The sequence below is a fragment of the Panthera tigris genome, chromosome D3 (genome assembly GCF_018350195.1).
Source record: "Panthera tigris isolate Pti1 chromosome D3, P.tigris_Pti1_mat1.1, whole genome shotgun sequence".
Taxonomy (NCBI): Eukaryota; Metazoa; Chordata; class Mammalia; order Carnivora; family Felidae; genus Panthera; species Panthera tigris.
Window position 1 is genome coordinate 38557003 of NC_056671.1, and position 14194 is coordinate 38571196.

A 14194-nucleotide genomic window follows, 5' to 3' on the forward strand; every position below is an offset into this window, starting at 1 on the left:
CTCTCTCGCTGCCCCTCCCCTGCCCCCGCTCTCTCTCAAAATAACCAAATAACTATTTTTTTTTTAAAAAAATAGAATAAACGGTTGGAGAAGTCAGGGTTAAAAGACAATATAAGAGAGAAAAATAAAGGCAGGGCAAGATGTGTGTGACAGATGCCTGCCTCCGTGCCTGGTGCAGTGGAGACAGGTGGGTTGCAGATTCGATTCTCAGGTCCTGAGCGGTGAAAGTGAAGAGGGAAACATGGTCAGTTACAGATCTGAAACATCTGTAAGATACAACCCAAGGTTTTCTTTTCTTTTTTTTTTTTTTTTAACATTTATTTATTTTTGAGACAGAGAGAGACAGAGCATGAACGGGGAGGGGCAGAGAGAGAGGGAGACACAGAACCGGAAGCAGGCTCCAGGCAACGAGCCATCAGCCCAGAGCCCGACGCGGGGCTCGAACTCACGGACCGCGAGATCGTGACCTGAGCCGAAGTCGGACGCTCAACCAACTGAGCCACCCAGGCACCCCATAACCCAAGGTTTTCTAATGCTAAAACCTAAGCGGACCTTCTTCCGCGGGTACTCTCACAGAGTGACGGAAAGGACAAGGACTTCACCAACACCCTTTTAACAGAGATAGGGAGGCTCCCATGGCTATGACAATGATGCCACAAGCAGGGATAGAAATCTTCCTCCAGAAATAATTCTGGATCCACTTCAGACCAACATGGATTGTGATTCTGATTCAGGTTGTCTCACCTTTATAGCTGTAATTTGGAAAAAATTAAAAATTCAGGCTAGGAGTCATGGAACAACCACATTGCCTAGAAAGGAAATGTCATTAAAGCATATGTTAGGCCCACCGGAAAAGAAATCTTAAAATGCATCATGCTGAAATGTAATCAACTATCCGAGAGCTACGAATCCTTAGGGGCCTAGCATTTGGTACACAACGAACTGAAAAAAAATATACCCCAGAGATGATGCTTAAATTTTGATCACATTCTTTCTCATTTCAGAATAGACCAACGAACCTATAGAACATTTTGCATTCCATTCTCTAAAGAACAATTTTTTTGAGAGAGAGAGAGAGAGAGAGAGAACAAGCAGGGGAGAGGAGCAGGGGGAGAAAGAGAGAGAATCTTAATCAGGCTCCACACTCAGTGCAGAGCCTGATGTGGGGCTCAATCTCATGACCCTGGGATCACGTCCTGAGCCGATCGGATACTCAGAGCCATCGAGGCGCTCCCAAAGAGTATTTTTTACTAGGCAGGCTAATGGGGTTGAAAATGGCATATTATTTCACGTTAATAGTGGTTCAAACTGAGTAAATGTAGAGCCTATTTATATTTCTCTCTTTTTTAATTTTTTTAACGTTTATTTATTTTTTGAGTGAGAGAGAGAGACAGAGAGAGACAGAGCATTAGCAGGGAAGGGGCAGAGAGAGAGGGAGACATAGAATCCGAAGCAGGCTCCAGGCTCCAAGCTGTCAGTACAGAGCCTGACACGAGGCTTGAACTCATGAACTGCAAGATCGCTACCTGCGCCAAAGTCGGACGCTTAACCAACTGAGCCACCCAGGCACCCGGAGCCAGTGTATATTTCTGATACCTCTTGGAATGCTTCCAAACGTGTCCGCAACCACTTTGCACACAGTACATGACTTCAGAAAGCCACAAGTTTTTCACTTTAACCTTTGAAGTGTGCTAGGGTAATACAGAAGCCCATTACAGAGCAATGTGCATATTAAAATTCTGCCTGGGACTGGGCTTATATTCAGAAAGAAAAGTCTCTAAAAGACTTGGCATTTGATAAGAAACGAAATACAGACTACTCAATACAATGAAACCTATTGAATTTCAAGGGTTACAAAGCTAGATGGAAAAGGCTGATAAGGCTCGCTTTCCATAATGACTTTAGTCTGCTCTTTAACCTCTGACATCTTTTGCCACATCACTGTTGCCAGGCAACGGCACAGCAATAAAACCTGTGTGAGTAAAGAAAGTTCCCGACATAAGAATGAATTGTATTCTAGAAGCCGGTAAGCCACTTATTTAGAATTTTAAATATATTGTTTTCACATTGAACATATCATACATGGTGGTTGAGTACCCAAAGCAGCCACTGGAAGCCTATCTAACTCCCAATGCTCTTGACGTATTGAAAGGCGGCACCTTTCCTATCCAGAATGAATCATTTTTTGATTCTCTTTCTCCAAAATGCCAAATTCCAGGAAATGAGAAAATGCCACTGAACAGCTAAAATAGATGTTACAAAGCCCTTGTATTAGAGCATATTCTTAGAGGAACATTTCGATGAATCTGTAGCCATGTACAAGAATGTCATGTATTCTTACTTCCAATATAATTTTAACAGATCTTTCTCTTTGATTTGAAGAGTGAAAAAGGATGGTGTAAGGCAGAACAGAGACAAAATTAAGAAGCGATTGCTGGGGCGCCTGGGTGGCTCATTCAGTTGGGCATTCGACTTCGGCTCAGGTCATGATCTCGTGGTTCGTGGGTTCGAGTCCCGCGTCGGGCTCTGTGCTGACAGCTCGGAGCCTGGAGCCTGCTTCAGATTCTGTCTCCATTGCTCTCTGCCCCTCCCTGTTCACTCTCTGTCTCTCTCTCTCCACTATAAATAAACATTAAAAAAAAAAAAAAAAAAAGAACCGATTGCCGACAACCTGAATGCAGAGGAAGATACAGAAAATCTTAGACAACTCAAAGCATAGCTTTTGACTGCCTTGCACAAGAAGGTGGCAAGCTGCATCTATCACCAGACATCTTGCACTGTTATACCTCCTTGTAAGAATTATAATAACCATCCCACAACCAACAAAATAATGCTCCTTTTAAAGAGGAATCTGTGCATTTTAGAAAGTTTGAATCATAAATAGCTAACGTTTGGAAGAAAGCACCACAGACTACAAGTTTTGAAGGGGTATGTCTTTAGCTCTTAAACAAAGCTCATTTAGAATAACAAAAACCTGAGATTTCTGTACATCCGACTTTACTATAGAAATGCAGCAATGTAATTAGACATCTGATTTATGAGATGTTGCCATGGGGAAACATATTATGAATTCCAACTAGGGACACCAGATAAACATCCCCCATTCAGAGGCGCTGAAATTTAGCTATAGAAAACTATCTGCTCTTGGGAAATACACAGAAAAGAGAAGAAATGTTCTCACCTTTCTGTAAGGGAAATACATGTCTCTAGGTTAGTCACCGGGGTGTTGTGAACTATGTAGAAAACGCATTTGCCCCTGAAGACTCCAAGAGCCTGCTATCCCCGTCATCTCTCAGCTGGGCTGCTCATGCACAATGGGAATATCCCCAATCTGAGGACTAATTTACATATTACACCTCAGCGACGTTTTAATCTAATTGTTCAGGAGCCCTGCTGATTCTTAATTGTTGTTTTGGTCATGCACACAGCAGTGACAGTAATTCCAAATTAAAAGGTGAGTGATTGGTATTAAGCGTTGGGTTAACTTCCCAGAGTAAGCGCCGATACCTGCTAAACATATCTGGAGGCAGCCCACTACCTCTTTAAGATGCAACCATCTAACTAAAAATGTTCGGCTTACCCAAATGGAGCCCGCTGTTACTGTTCTGTTTCATTCTTGCTTCTTCTAGTGGACTGCTATAGCTGGAGGACTAATTTTGAGTTATTCCCATTCCAGATTACTGAAAATTGTTCCAAAATGCCGTGCAGCCTTGTTGAAAGGCAATGTTGCCCAATCAAATCTACAGATTATAATCAAGATACATTTTGTAAAACCGCATTTATGGAAATGTTCCCTTAGGAGATTCCATAGCCCGCGCTGAATTTAATCTTTACACAGTTCCTCCCGTTTTGATAACTGCACGTCTTGATTTCCTTTCCCGATTTTTCAGTCTGAGTTTCTTATAGAATTCCTTAAGTTCAAAGCATGTTGGGGCTACGCCAGGGCTCTTGGAAGTACCTGATAAGAAGTGGGCAGTGCACAACATTTTCAGTAACAACTTCTTAATTTGGAAATTCAGGGGTCTGAAAGTGTGGACACGGAGAGTAGAATGTTTACCATGCTTCCTCCATTGTGGAGCCAGGGAGTGGTTTGAATACACGCGCTCGCGGCCAGAAGATGCCTTGGGGGAAATTAACTGCAACTAAGTCAGCCCCTCCTGTTGTCAGTATCACCCAAGGATGTTTTGCCTTTAATCAAGGCTTGGGTGTGGGGGCAGCTCCAGTTGTGGCGATACCTCTGGGAAATCTGCATCCATATTTCACATTTAGTGTTTCAGAAACATTCTTTGATACCTCAACAAAGCCTTTCTTTTCTCATACCTGATTTTTTTTTTCTTTTTAACGATTCGGAGGAATTGATAGAAGCCATAGTGGAGACAGAAGGGAAGCTCCTGGATGTGGATTGGGATGGTGCTCCACTGAGGACCGGTGGCCTTCACACTTTTTGCTTCGTACCACTTAAAAAAGTGAAAAACTATGTATCTCTCGCACATTTTCAAGCTCGCATCTAAAATCGTTATCTTAAACTTAAATGGCTTCAGATAAAATTTCAGATCTCATGCACATATTGGGCTTTTTATAATCCAATAAATACATCACTTCTTCATAGATACCTTTTAAATATCACAGCAACTGGCTATCCATCATCATCTATTTCACAAGCACAGGAACAGACTTTTCTTTTACAGACATTTTGCATCATTTCTTTTCCTCCTTAAACTTTTATTTCCATTCTACTTCCTGCACAGAGTACTATCCTAATGTAATATTTTTACGCTTGGAAGTATCTTATTGATTACCTATCAAAATTCCCTGCAATAAAATGGGTGTACAAATTGAAATTTGAGCTTCATTTTTCATTTTATGTGGCCATGATGTTCTAAGTCTTAGAACTATTTTCTGGATTAAGTGATGATTATAATTATTAACAGTAGACACTTTAGTGCGAACAACACACATATATTACAAACTATGATAAATATTACACATAAAAAGTAATCTGTTATTGGAAATTAATCTCTTAGTAAAACGAAGAGAGCATTTTTTCCATTAGTTCGTGCATTTGTGGGTAAATATTATGGGTCGCTAAAGTGAGCCATGGCTCAGCGTCCTCTTCTTTCCTTCCCCCTCCCTTCTTTCCTGCCTTCCTCCTTGCCTCCTTCCAACCCATGTTTGTTTGTTTCTTTCTTTCTCTCTCTCTTTCTTTTCTTGTCTTTCTTTCTTTCTTTCTTTCTTTCTTTCTTTCTTTCTTTCTTTCTTTCTTTCTTTCCTTCTTAGATAAGTACAAACAAAAGTATTGAGGCACAAAGGTAGATGCAAAAAGGGGCAACTGGGTGGCTCAGTCGGTTAAGTGTCCAACTTCGGCTCAGGACATGATCTCGCAGTCTGTGGGGTCGAGCCCTGTGTCAGGTTCTGTGCTGACAGCTCAGAGCCTGGAGCCTGCTTTGGATTCTGTGTCTCCCTCTGTTTCTCTCTGCCCCTTCCCTACTCATGCTCTGTCTCTCTCTGTCTCTCAAAAATAAAAAAACATTGAAAAAAAATTTGAAAAAAAGGTGGATGCACAGGGAAGAAAAACTATATTACAGCAAATATCCCCTAATTCTTGGAGCTAATCTATTAGCTACTTCATTTTGTCCTTCAGTTTGGTTGAAAGGAAAAAAAATAGAGTTTACTTGAGCTGGGAAATATGTGGGAATCAGTTACCGAAGCGATTCCAGTCCCAGAAGAAATTTTTATCCATCTTCTAGCTCTTCGTTTCTTGCCTTGCAAATGTTTGCTGTCCTGGGACAACGCATTGTGGAGATTGGGCCTGGGGACTGGTTTGCCTTTTGCGTTGCCTAGTGGGAGGAAGGGCGTGCTAAATGGGACGGAAGAAAGGAGAACCTCAGTTGACTGTTGCTTTCTCAGGCAGATCAGTTTTAGGATCTAGAAATTGAGAATCTGGAAACCGAGTCCCTTAAAACTAGACAAGTGCCAGCATATTCCTTAAAAAAAAAAAAAAAAAAAAAAAAAGTTGTGTGCTCCCAGAGGTAGCCATATTCCAGTCTGAACACCATTGTGGCAGATAATGAACATTTTGCTACATGATGGTTGGTTTGAGGGAAAAGTTCGGATTCTCAATTTAGCTGCCCTGTAGATGTTACTATTATTGGGGAAAAAAAGAAAAGCCCTATGTCTGTGTCCCACCCCACATTGTCTGATGTCTCCCCTCTTCCCTTATGACACAAGCCCTGATAGAGGCTGTGGGTGGCTACAGGGGACGGGGCACCACTGGTGGCAGGAAATTCAGTAGGCGTGGAGCAGCTAAGGAAAGACGGGAGAATTTTTATTTCCTTGGGGACTTAGGTGAAGCACAGAGGTGATAAAGGTGAGCTAGCTCCACTTCCCGGACCCGTCGCTCCCAAGCTTATTTGTAACTAAGCTCATCTTCCGGTCCTTCCTTCTCGTTTCCGAGAGTGGGAGGTCCTTCCTGCGCCACTTGTGCTCACGACCCCACCTCCTCCAGTGCTTCGCCCAGAGACCCACCATCTGTTCCACATTCCCTCCTCCCCTCTTTCCCCTTTAGGTATGATTACACTCAAAACTAGATCCATTGCAGACCCTTTCATAGTGAGTTAATTCAGTCAAAATTTGGACGTTGCATGCAAACTGGGTCAAGAAACGGGACATCAAGTCCTGCTGGGTTTTTCTCTGCCTCTTTCTAAATCCATCTCACTTTTTCCCACCCCTGCTATTCGTGCCCTACTGACAACTTAATGTCCTGGTGATAATAATCATAATTGATTTGTTAGTATCAGTCATTATTTCTTGTTTAAAGGATAGCAGAAGTCTTCTACCTGGTGTCTTTCTAATCCATCCTGTGTCTTTCTAATCCTTTCTCCTGAATGCTGTCAGAACAATAGCCCTAAAATACAAATCTAACTGCGTTTCCCCCCTCGCTACAAACCGTCGCCCACAGGTTAAAATTCAAGGAGTTACCTTGATATACATAGTTACCAATCAATGAGACCTTATCTACCTCTGTTCAATTTTTTCCCTTCTTCTGTTTTCACAGTGCTTCCCATTCCCTTGGCTATTTCAAGGATCCTGTGCCTTTTATGATTTAGCTGTTTCTTGTGCCTGGAATGCCCTTTCCCCACCCTCCTCTCCTCCTTCCTTGCTGTCGAAACTCCTGTTCATCCAGAAAGCCTCCACTCAGGCTGTGTAAGGTGCTCTTGCAATAGTACCTTGGCCCACCTCCAGCAGAACGCTCCCTGCATTCAGTGAAATGATTTGTTCACATCTGTTCTCCCATCAGACAAGTAGCATGTCAATTTTTTCCCTCCAAAGCAAGAGATCAGCTCTCTTTTATCTATTTCTGCTCTTCTAACGTAGTCCTAAGTCACACAGTGAGTGTTCAACAAACATCTGAACAAAACTGGGTAGGAACAGGGCCAGGAGGATTTCAGGGGGTCTCTGAGAGAATCCAAATTGGTGGTATCCAGACCAGAGCTTTGGCGACTTCTGTGGCTGAGGGGTGTGGATGGGAGATCCTCAGGGGCTTTACGGAGGGAGAAGATGTGTGCCAGTGGCCGGTCATGGGTGTTCATCCGATGTTGTTGCCATCATCTCCAGCAGTATGGCTAACACCGATTGGATTTATACAATGTGCTGGGGATGCTACTCTCCTTATATGGTGATTTCATTTAGTCATTATTTCTAGCTCCATGAGATAGGTATCCAGCCTTGTCCCTTACTTATTGATGAAGAAACTGAGCTTTAGAGAAATTGAGTAACTTGCCCAAGGTCACACAGCTCCTAGTTGGTTGCATGAGAAGTGGAACCAGGTCATATGATTAATTCTTATCTTATCTAAGGTAGTTATGATTCCCATTTTAGTTACCGAACCCCAAGTTTGGCTGTCCATCACTTGAAAGGTCGATACTCAAGAGACGAGTGTTGACTGGAAAGGAATATAAGCTTTATTCAGGAGGCTGGTCACCTGGGGGGAAGGAGGACTCTTGTCTAAAAGCCAACTCCATGGTTTCTGACTAGACAAGAGGACTTTAATAGGTCAGGGGGTCGTTGATCAGTAAGGGTATGTAGTGACCTACAACATCTCCAGATTCTGTGTAGATTTTGTGGTGCCTGTTTACAGCTTTCAGTGCTTGAGGGTTTTGCAAGAAGTCACATTCCTGTTCTAATTCCTGCAGGGGCTTTCTATTCTCCTCCTAGAAAGGAATGTAAGATTTCTAGATATGCAAGGAGGGTTAGGAACTCAGTGAACTTAAGAACACCTATTAAAGATCACCATGCTAGTTAGGAAGATCAAGGTGGCCTCATTTTCATTGTTTAATTCCTGTTCATCCCTCAAGATACAACTCCGTTTAGATGCAGAGGAAGCAGTGAAGCAGTTTTTCAATCATTTATTTCAGTTTTAACTTTTTATTTTGAAATAACTTCCAACTTAACAGAGGAGTTGTAAAAGTAATAGAGTATAGCCCTCACCCAGCTACCCCTAGTTTTAACAACTTACAGAGACATAGGACAATGATCAAAACCAAGAAGTTGACATTGGCACAATACTATAAACTACAGACTTTGTTTATATTTAGCAATTTTTCCACTAATGTTGTTTTTCTGTTCCAAGATCTATTCCGGAATCGCTTGCATGTTAGTTGACTTCCTGGAATCTCCTTAGTGTCTTCTAATCTTGTTTTTCATGGTGCCGACCCTCTGAAAGAGTAAGGCATCTAGGTATTATGCAGAATGTTCCTCGATTTGGATTTGTCTCATGTTTCTCTATGATTGGATTGAGGTGATGCGTGTTGGGGAGGAATCCTCATAGGCGATGTGCCCTCTCTGTGTCCATCACGACAGCTAATGACTTGGTAGTGATGATATTAACTACCTTGGTTAATATCAAGGTATATTAACTACCTTGGTTAATATCAAAGTTAAGGTAGCAGAGAAGGGTTGCTAGAGGGTTCTCTAGAGGGTTCTCTGCTAGAGGGTTGACATTTTTTTGTTGTTGTAATTAAGAAATATTTGGGGGGAGATATTTTGAAACTGTGCAACTTAAACTTTCACCGACTAACTTGAACATTCTCCAGTGACTCTTGGCTGAAGCAATTATTCCTGCGGTTTCCTAATACTGATTTTTCCGTTTCCTTCATCCATCCTACAATCATTAGTTGGAATCCTTCTGTAAGGAACAGTTGTTCCTTTTCCTCCTTGTATTTATTTATTCAGTCATGTATTTATAGAATATGGTCTCATGGATATTTACTTTATTCTTTGGGTTATAATCCAATATTATCCTTATTGAATTTTTTGCTCAAATCGTTCCATCCCTGGCCATTAGGAGCTCTTTCAGATTGGCTCCTGTGTTCTTTCTATATGCCCTTCTGCCCTGTTTAGCACTTCTTTACGTTATGGTACCACAGGATGCACCGGGCTTACCAAATGGAGCAAAGTTTAAAAATTAATTACAACTGTATTTGAAAAATAGTATTTCTCATTGGACATTCCATTCGGTGTGTCACTGGCCTTTTAGAAGTTTGGCACTTCTCATGAAGGATTTGCCTTGTATGGCCATAAGAAAACCACAGAAGATAGTAAGCTCTTTGTTTTCCTTTTCCCCCAATGTAAAGTCTTGAAAATTACTATGTAAAGTATGGAATGTAACATTCAAGTCACATAACAACGCCTGCCATTTAATTTCCTTTCAATAAATGTGCAAATGTTCCTTTTCCTGATCAATGTACCCGAACAAATGTAGATTTTTGGAATGGTGCAGCAGGGCATCCTGCAGTGTTCTCTAGAACTTTTAGGATCTGTGTGCTTAATTCCCCTATTTAGATGAATTTGTACTTTACCTGAGGCTTTGCCTTAGTTCAGCAACTGGCTGTCTCTTCCTACAAAGTGAATTAAATTTGAAAAAGTTAAAATTACAAAGTTGCTCTTAGCAGGTAGATTGTGCTGCCGAAATGGTTTAGTCTTTCTAAATGCTTCTCTGGGGGAGCTTTTTCTGAGAAATTAATTTTAAGGTAGGGATGAGAATTCTTCACTCTCAAAGCTCCAGAAATCTAGATTGGTGTGGATTGGGACGTTCTCCACCTGTCACTCATCATTGTTGCTATGCCATTAATCAAGGGAACCCATCTAATTTTAAATTTAGCTTTAATCAGCTCTTGTGCTATTTCCATTTTTATATCACCCATTTATACAAACACCTTAGATTACTTTCAGCATCTCTGTAAATCAGAATTCCAGAAAAACCTAGTCCAGCACACAGATTCTGGGAGGATTTATAGGGAAAGGAACATTTGGGGGAAGCTCAATGGAGTTACATCTGTTTTTACACTGGGATGGAATCATAGTGTTTGAGCCAAAGATCACAATAAGATGAAAAGAAAAATCAATAAAAAGTTAGGCTAAATAACATATTCATGCTGTTGAACACATGAAGGGAAAATTTTATTTTATTTTATTTTTCGTTTTATTTTTTAGTTTTTGTAAGTAGGCTTCACGCCCAGCATGGAGCCTAACACAGGGCTTGAACACACAACCCTGAGATCAAGACTGGAGCTGCAATCAAGAGTTGGGTGCTTAACCAACTGAGCCACCCCCACACCCTGCCAAATTTTAAATATGATAACCATTGTCATGATAGAGATGCCATATAATGAATTTTCTCTGGTCTTAATAGAAAAATATGTCAATTATGTAGGCGAAAAACATTTTATTTAGATCACATATAAAGAATCTGAGATAGTAATTAACTGTTAGGGATTCTGTTTAGTCTTCCCAGACTTTCCTAGCGAGGTAACCAAGTAAATGTTCCATGATTCGCATGAACCGCAAGAGGGTTTCAAATGAAACCCAGTAACTGTGAATTTATGAACATTTACATCCATGAGTTCATTTGTAGATTGATTATTTGGAACTCAGCAGACATTTTCCCACAGAAAGACTATCTTAGTGGTTGTCTTCCCAGGTAATTGGACAAAAGCCTCTTTCGTCCACGATACATTTAACGTCTGGATGAACTGTAGTATGTTAATTATACCAAATTGCCATTTTTTGTATTGCCGCTATGAAGCTTTGCCGTTAGGGTCCTACCTCTGGTGACTGTTGAGTAAACTAGGAGTTCACAGAAAGCCCCAATGTAACATTCTCTCTCGTTCTCATTGTAAGGTGGGGGAAAAGCAGGGCTCTGATGGCAAAAGTAGAGGCTTCCTATAGTTAGGGTACATAATCCAGAATACCCATCACTCCGTCTCTCTCATTTTGTATAAAATCGGCATTCTAAATTAGGAAACCAGGGAAAATTTCCCTCTGCATTACTTTGTAAATAGGGGGTTAATACGTCCAGATCTAATGATATGAGAACATTCCATGGTAGAAAACACTATCTATCATCTACTCTATTGATCTGCAGCTTTAGACCGACTGTGGCTGCCTCCACTTCATAAAAATGAAACTGTAGTAGGCAAATATTTTGAAGATCACAAAGTTCTCTGCAGGGAAAAGAAAGTGTTTATTCATCTTCCTAAGGAGTATATGCCAAATTATTGTTTTTTTGAAGGATTCTACAGAAATGGTCCTGGAAACGTTCCACTTTAGCAACTATCATTTAATGAATTTCAGACACTATGTAATGTTGGCAAGGAAAATCCTCCTAAAGCTCAAAAAACTCATACCTGATGTAGGGTAATTGAATTAGAGCACTATTGTGAAAGACTAAGTACACTTATAGAATATGAATGTCTGTCCTGCTGTACCCTCTCCCAGATGATGATGCTTAGAAAATTAATGTATTTTTACATAAATATGAGTAATAATAGCTAACATTTATTATGTGCCGGGCACAACCAGAAGAGCTTAACATGTTTGATTCTCATGCAACCCCACGAAAAGGGTGATGTGGTCATCCCCACTTTGCAACTAAGATACGGAAGCCCTGAAGAATAACTTACTCCAGAGCCAGCAGATTCCAGAGCCAGGTTTAAACTCAGCTCTTAAACACATCGGCTGTGCAGTTTCTATATAATTAAATATAATACATAATTATTCTATTTACTACCAGCTTAAAGTTTCCATATAAGCATAATGGTATCTGGATACGGATGTCGTTATTCGTTGCTCATTTTGAGGTTTTTATTAGGCTCATTTCTGCTTCCTCTTGGACAGGGTCTCATAATGGTTCCCCTAGGCATTGGGGATTTCTGTACATTTGCAAAGCCCTCTTCCCAGTGGTTTGGGCCCTAGGCTCCATTAATCTTGCATACTTGTTTGCGGTGTTTTTGTATCAATTAAAGGAAGCATGAGCATTACATGACAAATTAAAAAAAAAAAACAAATATATCAGAGTGCATTCATTCAAAGGATTGGTGACTTCTTGGAAAGGAGAGATATTCAAGTAAATACCTCTATGCAGGTCAGTACAGTTCTACTGTTTACCTGGTTATGACCATGAGCAGTTACCTAACCTCTCATCTGTAAGATGGGTATAATAGACTTAAGGGTATTTTGTTTTTGTTTTTTGAATCTGGAGTGATAGAATGTGTGTAAAAGGGCTTAAGAGTGCCTGGCAGATAGTAAGCACCTAATAAATGATAGTTATTTTTGCAGGTGAAGATGACTGTGTTGTTCAAGATCTTTTTGGAACTACTCTTTGAACCTCCTTCCAAGTTGGCACGTTAAACTATTCCAAGAATTCTGTTGAGTGTGCTTACGGTTAAAACTCAGGGTTTTGGTTTCGTTTGGTTTGGGTCCGACGTCCGATGACCCTGACTCTAGCTGACCTCCCCATTCATTAGCTTGGTGCGAAATCATTTTGTCTCCCTCAAAAAAAAAAAAAAAAAAAAAAAAAAGCAAAAACAAACAAAAACAAAACAACAATAATCCATTTCACCAACATGAGTACTCGCAGTTTTTGAAGCGATTGCCCCATAATGAGGCATATGCTCTTAAAAGAACTTCTCAAATAAGTGCCTTAAAAATGCTTCTCACCATGGCTGCAAGACTGGAAAGAGAAAACAAGAGAGTAGGACGCGCACACGTGTTACTGTGTAAGTTCTTTATTTGGACCCATGAGTCTGTTCCCTGCGAGCAGGTGTGGTTTCCTGCACTTACCCCATTTCCATCGGGCAGTGTGACCAAGTCAGCAGCCCCAGCAGATTAGCTATTAAGGGCTCTCGGCTGCTTCTTTCCCAGCTCATCTGTGGAGTTACAGGTTCAACACCCGCTTCTCCCCACCACCCTGAGTGAGGGTTGAGGGCCATCCTCCTTCACTTTGTCAAGTGGGCTGGTTCTCCAAGGGCCCCGCTGCTCTGCTTCTGCATCCTGAAGTCCCCTGAGGTGCCACAAAGGGAGGCGGGGACCCCAGGGCCCTCTGGGCCTCGGGGGGGGGGGGGGCTGAGGAGGGTGGCCAACAGGTATTGTGAGCTGCCCTCATAACTGCAATACCATTGTATGACACTTCCGTTTACTAAGTGCTTTTTAAATCAATTAGTTCATTTAATCCTCTCAATAGTCCTTGAAGCAGGTTTAGTCATTCAGTTTAGAAATGAGAAAGGAGATACACGGAGATGAAACCACACGCTCCAAGCCGAGGTTAGGACGCTGGCGCGCGGGAGAGCCCGCAGGCTGACTCCAGGCCCCGTGCTCAGTCCCCCACGTGGGGCCACGGGCGGACGCAGAGACTCAGGGTCTGCCCGGCTTTCCCTCAGCCCATCCCTGAGGTCTGATGTATAAACGTCTCATTTTCCTGCCCTTCAGGTTAACAGGATTAATCGCTGACATCCAGAGAGCCAATGGGATTCAGTAGTGAAGTCCAGAGGCCGACGCTCTCCTCTGAGGGAGAGTTGGGTCACCCTCCCTCCTAGACTGGCAACATTTCAGGTGTCAAATGTTCCTACTTCAGCCAGCGCTGCTAGGTGTGTTTCTCCATGGCAAGGTTTTTTTTTGTTTGTTTGTTTCTCCTCAGTCCCTGTTTGCAAATGATACAGATAAATATTTGAGTGCCCCCTATGAACCTTACTGAAGTGCCCAAGATCCGAAAGCCCTGTTGATTTGGGGTCTATGCTTCTCTTTTTCCTTTGTGTCATGCAGAAGTAGAGGGCCCCTCGCAACCACCTGCACAGGCAGCCACCTAAGTATATGGATTGAGGTGTTTCCAATAATGACAGTCCACTGGTGTTGATTTCTC